Here is a 9,548-nt window from a genome sequence, read left to right on the forward strand (position 1 = left end):
CGAGCATGCACGCTGGGGGAAAGGCTCGCGTCCGCCCAGCTCGAGCGATGATTCGGTGCTCGCCCTGCTGCCCCGCACGCGTTCTGGATGCAAGCCTAGGGCGAGAGCGCGAGGCTACTGCCTGTGACGGTGGGAAACCACGTGGCCAGCCTGTGCTGCTGCTTTGGGGCATCAGCTGTCAGCTCCTCTCCCAGTGATGGCCACCCATCGCTCCCTGACCCTGAGGGGATGCTGAGTGGGTGAGGAGGGCCCGGCCCCGCATCCATGACCTCATGCTGGGCCCTGCCAGACCTAGGGGCCGGGCATCCCCTCCCAGGCCTCATCCCTCTCTGCAGCGTTACCAGCAGTATTGCTAAAGCTGAGTATTAATATGCCCGAGTCTGCCCCAACCTACCAGTCCCTCCTTCCTCCCCCCCCCCCCCCCAAAAAAAAAAGAATTGGCAGAAAGGCAGTTGGCAACTTTTCTCCAGCCCAGGTACAATCCAGTGGTTACAATCCAGCCATAAGCAGCATTAGCTGATAAAGAAAAGCAAAACTGCTATGCAAAATTGACTAATTTTAAAAAAATCTAATTATAAAATTAGTGGATGAAACGGAAGTAGTGGGTAGAACATGTCTTGACTCATATTCAGCAATGCGTCTGATAGTATCTCATGAAATCTTCCTCCAGAGTGTCAGGGCTTGCCACAGCAAAACACCAGTTGACTTCCTTGGGGAAAAGACTGGACTGAATATTAGCAGTATCAGATCAGTTGTAAACTCTGAAGTACCATCAAATGGAAGAGATTCTCAGCTTGGATAGTGGCTGAAGGGATTGCTCCAGAATTCTTGCCTATTCCTGTTGATTTTTATTATTATATTGCAAAGAAGCTGGCCTGTCCATAACATCCCTGAAAATTCATCCATCTGCATGTCTTTTACCTGCCTTGTGTTTTTTCCCCACTCTACAGTTTCATGCATCTTTAAAGACTTTACCCCTTATAAGCATATTCCTGCTCGGGACTTGAACTTGCTGCTAACAAAGTTTATGGATTTCAGAGTAGCAGCCGTGTTAGTCTGTATCCGCAAAAAGAACAGGAGTACTTGTGGCACCTTAGAGACTAACAAATTTATTAGAGCATAAGCTTTTGTGGACTACAGCCCACTTGAGCTTCCTGTGGATTGCTCTTTGGATTACCTGTCTCACACAACTTTCTTTATAGTTATCATTGCTGCCAAGAGCATCAGTGAGTTGCAAGCTCTGATGGTGGTGTTACCCTAAGAGCCAAGTGGTCTTACATGCCAACCCAAAATGTATTCCTAAAGTGTGATGGACTTTCATATTAACCCATCTATCTCCCTCCTGGTCTTCTTCCCAACCTTGCACTCAGACCTGGGGGGAGACCTGTCTCCACATCTTAGATATGAAGAATGTATTTGTTTTTATCTAGAGAGATATAAGCTCTCCCAAAAGTCCAGTAGGTTGTTTGTCGTGTATGGGGAGAAATGTAAAAGGTAGGGATTTCCACTCACAGATTAGCCAAGTAGATTGTTTTATGCATTTGATTGTGCTATTCTGAGTCTAGGATCCCCTACCAACAAGAATGGAGGCCTACACCACTAGTGCTATGGACGCTTCTTTAGGCTAGTACCCATTGGTGACATTTGCAGAGCAGAGACTTGAAGTTTAATTCCCACCTTCACTAAGCACTACCCTTTAGGCTTAATCTCTGGTTCAAATGCTGAGGTTTGGGAATTTGGTGCTTCAGCCTCTGTTCATCTCACAACTCCTCAGCCCACCTTCCATCTTGGATGGTACTGCTTGTTAGGCACCCACTAATAGTGGTTCGGTGAGCTTATCATGAGGGGTACCAATCCCTGAAATATGAATGCACAGAATCAACTCTTAAACACCAGTTACCAGTAATAACCTTTCTCTCTTTTTCTCCAAAAAAATTCTCTTGCAGGAAGTTATCTGCAACCTGGGACTGTTGACAGCTGGAGCAGCATGTTTTCCCTAGGAGAATGGCCAGGCTGACTTTCTGTTTATAAAGAAACACAGCCCTTATTGGTCTTGCAGCAAGCAAAAGAGACAGGGTTAAGGTGAAGCAAGCTTGGGATACTTTACAAAGGTATAAAAAGTACAGCAATGGTGGGTAAACCTCAGGTAAACCTTTTGTATATTCACCTCAAAGTACAGCTTATTCAAACGTTACATCTCTTTGGTCTGCAAAGCTCATGGGAACAGGCTTATCTTTGCTGTTTCAGCACTTTCTGGTTCTCTCAGCCAGCTGTAAACAGGGACTGCAGAGGGGTGAAAAAAAATGATAACGTGCCTAAAACTGAGGCACAAAAGTCCTGTACTGTGTCCCATTTTACCAAATTTCTCTGCAGGAAAAGGAGACTGAAGTAAAGAGGAAAGAAAAAGGGAATTCAAAGGAAAGTTTTGTTTTGGTGGTTGAATATCCCTTTTTGGTCAGTGACAGACCTGGTACTTATTATGGTCTCCTTTATGCCATGGATGATAGTATCATGACATTTTGAGCAATATTTTAAGCATCTTTCCTCACAATCCAGGGTACTGATAGAAAGTAATGTGGCACTATTTCTGCAGTGTTGGAAGAATGGTAGGCCAGCCTGGTCATAATCAGAGAGCCAGATATGTCAAACATGAGTGTAAACTTCTGCAGGTGTGTTAATTAATCTCACTATAAACCAGGTGAGGTGAGCAACACAATACAAGATGCAAGCATACACTCCACACAACATTAGGTATTAACTTAGCAGGAAAAACTCCATACAAAGAAACGATTGATCACAATGGAAAAGTTAAAATGCTTTGTGTAGCTTCAAAGCTTTATCCACACTAAAATTAAAATGACTCATAACCACCAATCCCTTAGGCACATCCTCTGAATTGTGTTTATAGCATTTCAGGCTCCTGCTTCATGAGCCTTTGTAAGTAAAGCGGAATTTAAGCCTTGTTACGTAAGACAGAAGTACCAGTTTAGCTTTAGCAGTGGTGATTTTAAACAGATGCAGTTAAACTTGTCCAAAAAGCTGTGTTGACACTCTTATTTTGACTTAAACCAGATTTATTTCCATTTAGCTTGTTGACTAAAAATCAACTGAAGGTAAACAAAAATGAGCCACTCTTAAATCTAAATAAGAGGGTCCACAGAGGGCTTTGCACTAGTTTAACTAAATCTGTTTGAAAACCAATTGAAGTTAAATAGGTGCAATTTTCTCATGTAGCTAAGGCCTTCATTTTAGACCACGCTCCCTCATAAATCTTAAAATGAGGATGGGATTTCACAACTATCAGCACCTCCCTTGGTACCTTTAAGGATAAACTATCAAAAAGGAAAGGAGTCATAAGTATACTACTTCCTCTTTCCCTTCCACATTTTTGTAAAGAGGCTGGCATTTGACTAAAAGTACACATCGGTAAGCATTAGACCTTCCTGCGCAAATATAAAGTTTACTCAGGGAGGAAAGGCAGGCATCGAGCCAAACCAAGAATTAACCAGTTTAAGAACCTTCAAAATCTCCACTCTCCCCAGCCAAAAGAAATGGATATAAATGGGATTTCAAGCTCTTTAACATGATGCTAAGCCCCAGTGACACAAGGGGTTATTCTCTGAGAGGGGTTCATGTCTAGAGAACCTCTAGCATGAGCAGGATTGAAATGACAAAAGAAGGTGTTCCTTGATTAGGAGTCACTAAAGGCACCGTGGCTCATAGACTCATTGTTCTAATTACTACTTTTTTGAACAGAGTTAAAATTTGAAACTTGCTATGGACATCCTTGTAGATGATGTGCTCTCTTAAATTTGTGGTCACTAACGAAGAATTTTAAAAATAAAAGGTTATAAGCAACTGAAATGTCATTTCTGGGCAGGGTCAGTGGGCATTTCATATGATTTTCTTACAAACCAAGGAACAGTTGAAAATTGCGGGCATGCATAAAATCAGTAGTTCTCACCATTAGGCTCGATTTTGCAATATCCTGAAACTGAGTTTTAATTTAAAATAAAAATCTACATTTCTTGTTTATGTTTCTGTTAAGAATATATAGCCATCTGTATTAGGTTCCTCCTGTGCCTGAGGCTGTGCAGTCATGAACTCCACTTCTGGAGATGGTCAAGAGTTGGGCAAACGCCTGTGAGGGGCATTCCCCTTCAGGAGTCACCCAAGCTACAATCCTCCATCTGGGGTCTGCACTGCAGACACTCCAAGGCCATGATTTAGCCCCTAGGTCTCTTACACAGAAAAGCAAGGATTTGCAGGTCAGGCTTATGAGGGAAGACTCTAAGAGTGTTTCTTCTTTCTGCTACTCAGAACTGAATTCACAGAGTGGTCTCATTAGAGACATTTAAAAAGGGATTTTTACCTTCCTGTTTTTGGACTTGATGCCTTTGTGTAAGCAGCCCAAAATATATTGGCCCAGATAGTCACAGGCTGATCCCTAGATACAGAGAGATTTCCTCATGAAGATCATCCCTGACACGCAGAGAACAATCTCCTCTGTAAAACTATCCCTAGGAACCTATGCAGATCTTTGCATATGGTCAGGATCTACACAGGGAAAGGGTTGGAGACTATGCAGAATAGGTAACATTTACTATAACAGTTTATTATTTGTATTGCAGTGATGCCCAGAGGCCTCAGTGAGAGTCAGGACCCGACTGCGCTAGAGGCACAACATACAGGAAGGCATGGCTCCTGCTCCAAAGAGATTTCAATCTAATTTAAGACAAGTTGCAACCAATGAGTGTGATAAATAATGGGAGGACTGGAGGAGAGAAGAGAAGGTTAACAGTCATAAGTTAAGGCTGGTACATAGGCTTACTGTGTGCTCAACTTGAAGGTTTCAAATCATGTGAGTGGTGGTAGTTTTTAAATAAATAAATAAAATCAGCTGTCCACAACTGCTGCTCAACCTAGTCATCATTAGCTGTCTGATTTCTTTAGGCATCATGGCTGTATTATCTATTTTACAGCTCTGTGCTGCAGAATAGTTTTTCTGGAGCTTGCTTCTCAGCATCAAAAGCCCCTATTAAGGGTGTCCCCAGAGCTGCATCAGGCAGGGAAAGCCCTGGTAATGTGTCTCCTTTGGGAGCCCTGCTAAGGAGCACCAGGGGCCCCAGAGCTAGTGCAAAGGCACAAGTACTCCATGCAGATAGAGTCCACAGAAGGTAATTGCTTTCTGCAAATCTCACTCAATCTGCTAGATTCAAGGAGTAGAACAACCGCTTATCCTGGAGGTGGGTTGGGGGTAGCATTGCTTCCCTTGTGGAATGGAGGAAACTCCACAAGGAAAGCCTCATGGAGTTTTCTTCTCCTCAGGCCCTCTCCCATGGGTATTTCCACTAGTGGTATGGATGGGGATACAAGTCTTTTTACACATATAGCAAGCTCATATCTATTTTGCTGTTGACTATTCCCCATAGGTCTCTGAGCATTCCTGGTAGTGTCCCTCTCCCATCATCTAGCTAGGTTTTAGATTCATTTCCCCCAACTATATTAGTTGGCATTTTTCCAGGTTGAATTTCAAGTGTACATGAAGCATTAAATCTTCTAGCTATTGAATCCTTTCTGATCTGTTTTTATTGTTTCCCTGTTCACTGAACATGCTCCTCTGTGTGCCACAGTTGGAAAGATTGGAGTAAAAGAAGAACTGAATAAAACAGCTGGGTTGTGTGCTAAAGGCAGGTAATGGGGTAGTGCGAAGCTAAAGTGCTCTGCTGGAGCACAGGCCAGGTAAATGCTTTGTTAATTTACATATTTGGGTCAGTTGTGCTTTTCTTTGTGTACAGTTGGGATTTCTTGTTTGAACTGAGGATCAGCACTATGGAGAAGAAGAGAAAACTCTTCAGTGCGAAGCCTCCTGTCCCAGCATGGATTGCCGGTGAAGAATTTTGAGAACAAGGTGGTAGAATATTTTTGTAGAAGTAGCTTCATAGAATGTTGGAATTGTGGTCATTTTAAGATCTGATTTGGCTTTATGTGACTGTCATAGCAGTACACGACTTGCTGTATCAGAAGCTGTTTTGGAGCCTTTGGTCTGTCTTTGTTAGCACACAGGTTGGTTTAAGTGGTAACCTTTACTGAAAGTTATCTAAACTTTTAGGGCTATCAGTCACAAAGAAGCCATAAAACATCAAACAGGAGAGCCCAGACTGTTTTATCTGCACACTTGTAAATACAGTAACTCATTAGGATGAGACTTATAAATGTACATAGATAGAAACAAATGAGTTTTTCTTTCTCTTCTTACACTTAAGGTAAAAAGAAGAGAGAAAAAAATAAAGGAATGTTTCATTTAAATGAGGTAGTTGTTTTAGTCCTATTCCGTTACTGGAGACAAATATCAGAGCAATTTTGTGTGCCACTTTCTGAGGTCAACATTTACCTTGCATATTATATGATTACTCTAGGTAAGGTTTGTTGGTTGGGGAAAGCAACTGGAAGAAATAGTGGAGATATCAGCCCCTGGACTGAGGAAGTGCAACCACTGCTTGTTACTTAGGTTCACAATTTGGGGTTCATGTTAGATCATAAGCAATATTTGGATGTGCAGACAGTATCAGTGACTAAAATTGCTGGTTTCTGTCCCCTTTTATCAATAAGGGTGCAATCTTTTCTTTCAGATACAGATCTTGTTGGAGTTATCCAGGCCTTTGTCATTGCGAGATTAGACTAATGAAATGTGTGCTACATCTTAAAATCACTTGGAAATGTAAATTAATGCAGAATGTGACTTCACGCTAAGTGGTGCTTCAAGTGGACATCACTTTACACATACTATATCCTGGTCTATTTTGGTTCCTGTACTGTGCACATCACTATGCTGCTCACCTGCACTCATAATCTGTGCTGCCTTCTGATTAGTTTCCAAGTGGAATTTAAGGTGTCAGCTTTGCCAATAAAGTCCTGAATGGTTTGGGACTTTCTCCTGGGAGAGATCAATATCTACTTGTGATACCACAGCAACTGCAATCAGCGGAGGTCTTCAAACAAACAGTCCCCTGCTTTCAAAGACAAGATAATGCTGGCAGAGAATTCTTTTGTGGATTCTTCAACTCTGGAATTCACAACTCCATTTGACCTGCCATATTCTGAATTTACGGATTTCTAGGGCATGCTGCAAGGCTGGTCTGTTTGGTTTTTGGGGAAGGGCTAAGTTGAGGAATATTTTGGCTCAGTTTGGGTTGTGATTTGTAATTTGTAGAATGATTCTGTGGGGAGAGCTTGATGCGGTGAAAATATCCTTGTGTGTGGGATTTTCATCACTGGGTTGGTGTATTTAAAATGATTATAAAAGCACCTTAAGCTTTATGAATCAGTGCTTTTTAAAAGACAAAGAAAGAATGCTGTCTTTTTCCCTTCTGTAGTTAAGGGTCTTTTGGGGCCAGATTTTCAAAGGCTTTTAGGCACCTAAAGATATAAATCAGGGGTAGACAACCTATGGCACGCGTGCCAAAGGTGGCACGCGAGCTGATTTTCAGTGGCACTCACACTGTCTGGGTCCTGGCCACCGGTCCGGGGGGCTCTGCATTTTAATTTTAAATGAAGCTTCTTAATCATTTTAAAAACCTTATTTACTTTACATACAACAATAGTTTAGTTATATATTACAGACTTTTAGAAAGAGACCTTCTAAAAGCGTTAAAATGTATTACTGGCACGCAAAACCTTACATTAGAGTGAATAAATGAAGACTCAGCACACCACTTCTGAAAGGTTGCCTACCCCTGATATAAATAAATGTCTACTGGGATTTTCAAAAGTACCTAAGCAGAATAATCCCCTAGCTCCCATTGAAATCAGGCGCCTAATCTGCTCAAGTGCTTTTGAAAATTCAGCGAAGTGTCTAGCTATATCTTTAGGTGCCTAAATATTTTTGAAAATCTGGCCCTTTGTCATTACATGGAATAATATTCTTTTTAATTCACCCATGCTAATTAAACTAAAGACAGTTGTACAGTAGAACCTGAGAGTTATGAACACCTCAGGACTGGAGCTTGTTCGTAACTCTAAAATGTTCATAATTCTGAACGAAAGGTGTGGTTGTTTTTTCAACAATTTACAACTGAACATTGACTTAATACAGCTTTGAAACTTTACTATACAGAAGAAAAATGCTGCTTTTAGCCATCTTAATTTAAATTAAACAAGCACAGAAACAGTTTCCTTACCTTGTCAAATCTTTTTTTTTAACGTTCCCTTTATTTTTTAGTAGTTTACATTTAACACAGTACTGCACAGTATTTGTGTTTTTTTTGTTGTTTTTTTTTTGTCTCTGCTGGCTGATTGTATACTTCCGGTTCCAAATGGGGTGTGCGGTTGACCGGTCAGTTCTTAACGCTGGTGTTCTTAACTCTGAGGTTCTACTGTAAGTGCTTTACAAAAAGGGCCAATGTATTATTTGGAGTAGATTGAAGATTCCTACTCTAACCAGCCTATTCTGCACAATTTAAAATTGTATTACCTAATAACTTTATATTTTGGACTGCTTAAAAATTGTCAGTGGAAGGATTCCAGAAACCCAGAGGATCATAAATATTAGAGATGAAAAGACCTATTATATCAGGGATTCTGAAACACTTTCGTAATGTGGATCATATTTTAACATGAAGTATTTGTTGCATTGACCACCTCCCCTCCTGTTCACAACTGTGCAATATCACTGTGACAGCTACAGTCACTGCTTACATAAGAACATGGGAAAGTAATGTTAAGAAAGTATTTAATGTATATTTTTAGCTGTCTTATAATGCAGCATAGCAGCTGGAAACATTTGCCATCATATGACCAATCAGCTGTCCATGGACCATCAGTGTTCCACAGACCATAGTTTGAAAACTTTGGATTAGCTCATCCAATCCATTACCTTGTAAGATTGTTCCCTATTGTAAACTTTCTAGTGTTTTGTCCAGTGACATTTTAAAAGTTCCCAGAGATGTGGAAGGCTACTGCATGCCTATTGGATCTCACGTTCAGCAAGATTTTCCTGACATTAGCCTAAACCAATGGTTCTCAACCTATTTACCATTGTGGGCTGCATATGCAGCCCTCTGTGTGTTATGTGGGCCACATCCACACAATATATATACTACTTGTATGGCACTGAGGATGTCACATAGGCCACACATGTGCTGATTGGGCCGCAAGTAGCCCATTGGCTGCAGGTTGAGAACCACTGGCCTATATGCACTAAAAGGTTCATACAATGTACCTCATTCCCAATTTAAGACCAACCACTCAAGCCCAAAAAATGGAATTAGCTTCAGTCATTACTCATGATAGTGAGCTGTGCATAGCTATCATAGAGTTCTATGATATGACACAGTGGGGTTACAAAGTCACCCTGCAAATTCTCTGCTGCATAGCCCATCATATTCAGTGGAAACATGATGTTACTGCTGCATTTTTATGCTTTCCACACATGTGGAGGATAGGATTGAGTCAGTGGGTAGGATGGCAAGACTTATCTCCAGTATTTTGTAGGAAGCTTAAATTACCATTTTTCACTGATTTGAAATTAAAATATTATTGATTACAAT

The 9,548-nt window shown here is 41.1% G+C and overlaps 1 long non-coding RNA gene across 6 annotated transcripts; it reads left to right on the top strand.

The window, feature by feature from the left end:
• Positions 1–132: 132 nt before the first annotated feature.
• On the top strand, positions 133–9,548 carry LOC101948504 (uncharacterized). Of its 6 annotated transcripts, none has more exons than XR_006172869.2 (5): positions 133–2,146; positions 4,632–4,861; positions 5,634–5,694; positions 5,799–5,911; positions 6,633–9,548. It is a non-coding gene; the product is annotated as an uncharacterized LOC101948504 (long non-coding RNA). The 6 variants fall into 6 exon arrangements; XR_006172872.2 differs by having other exon boundaries at positions 133–2,131; XR_006172870.2 differs by having other exon boundaries at positions 133–2,111.

This window comes from Chrysemys picta, chromosome 1 (genome assembly GCF_011386835.1).
Source record: "Chrysemys picta bellii isolate R12L10 chromosome 1, ASM1138683v2, whole genome shotgun sequence".
NCBI classification, from domain to species: Eukaryota; Metazoa; Chordata; order Testudines; family Emydidae; genus Chrysemys; species Chrysemys picta.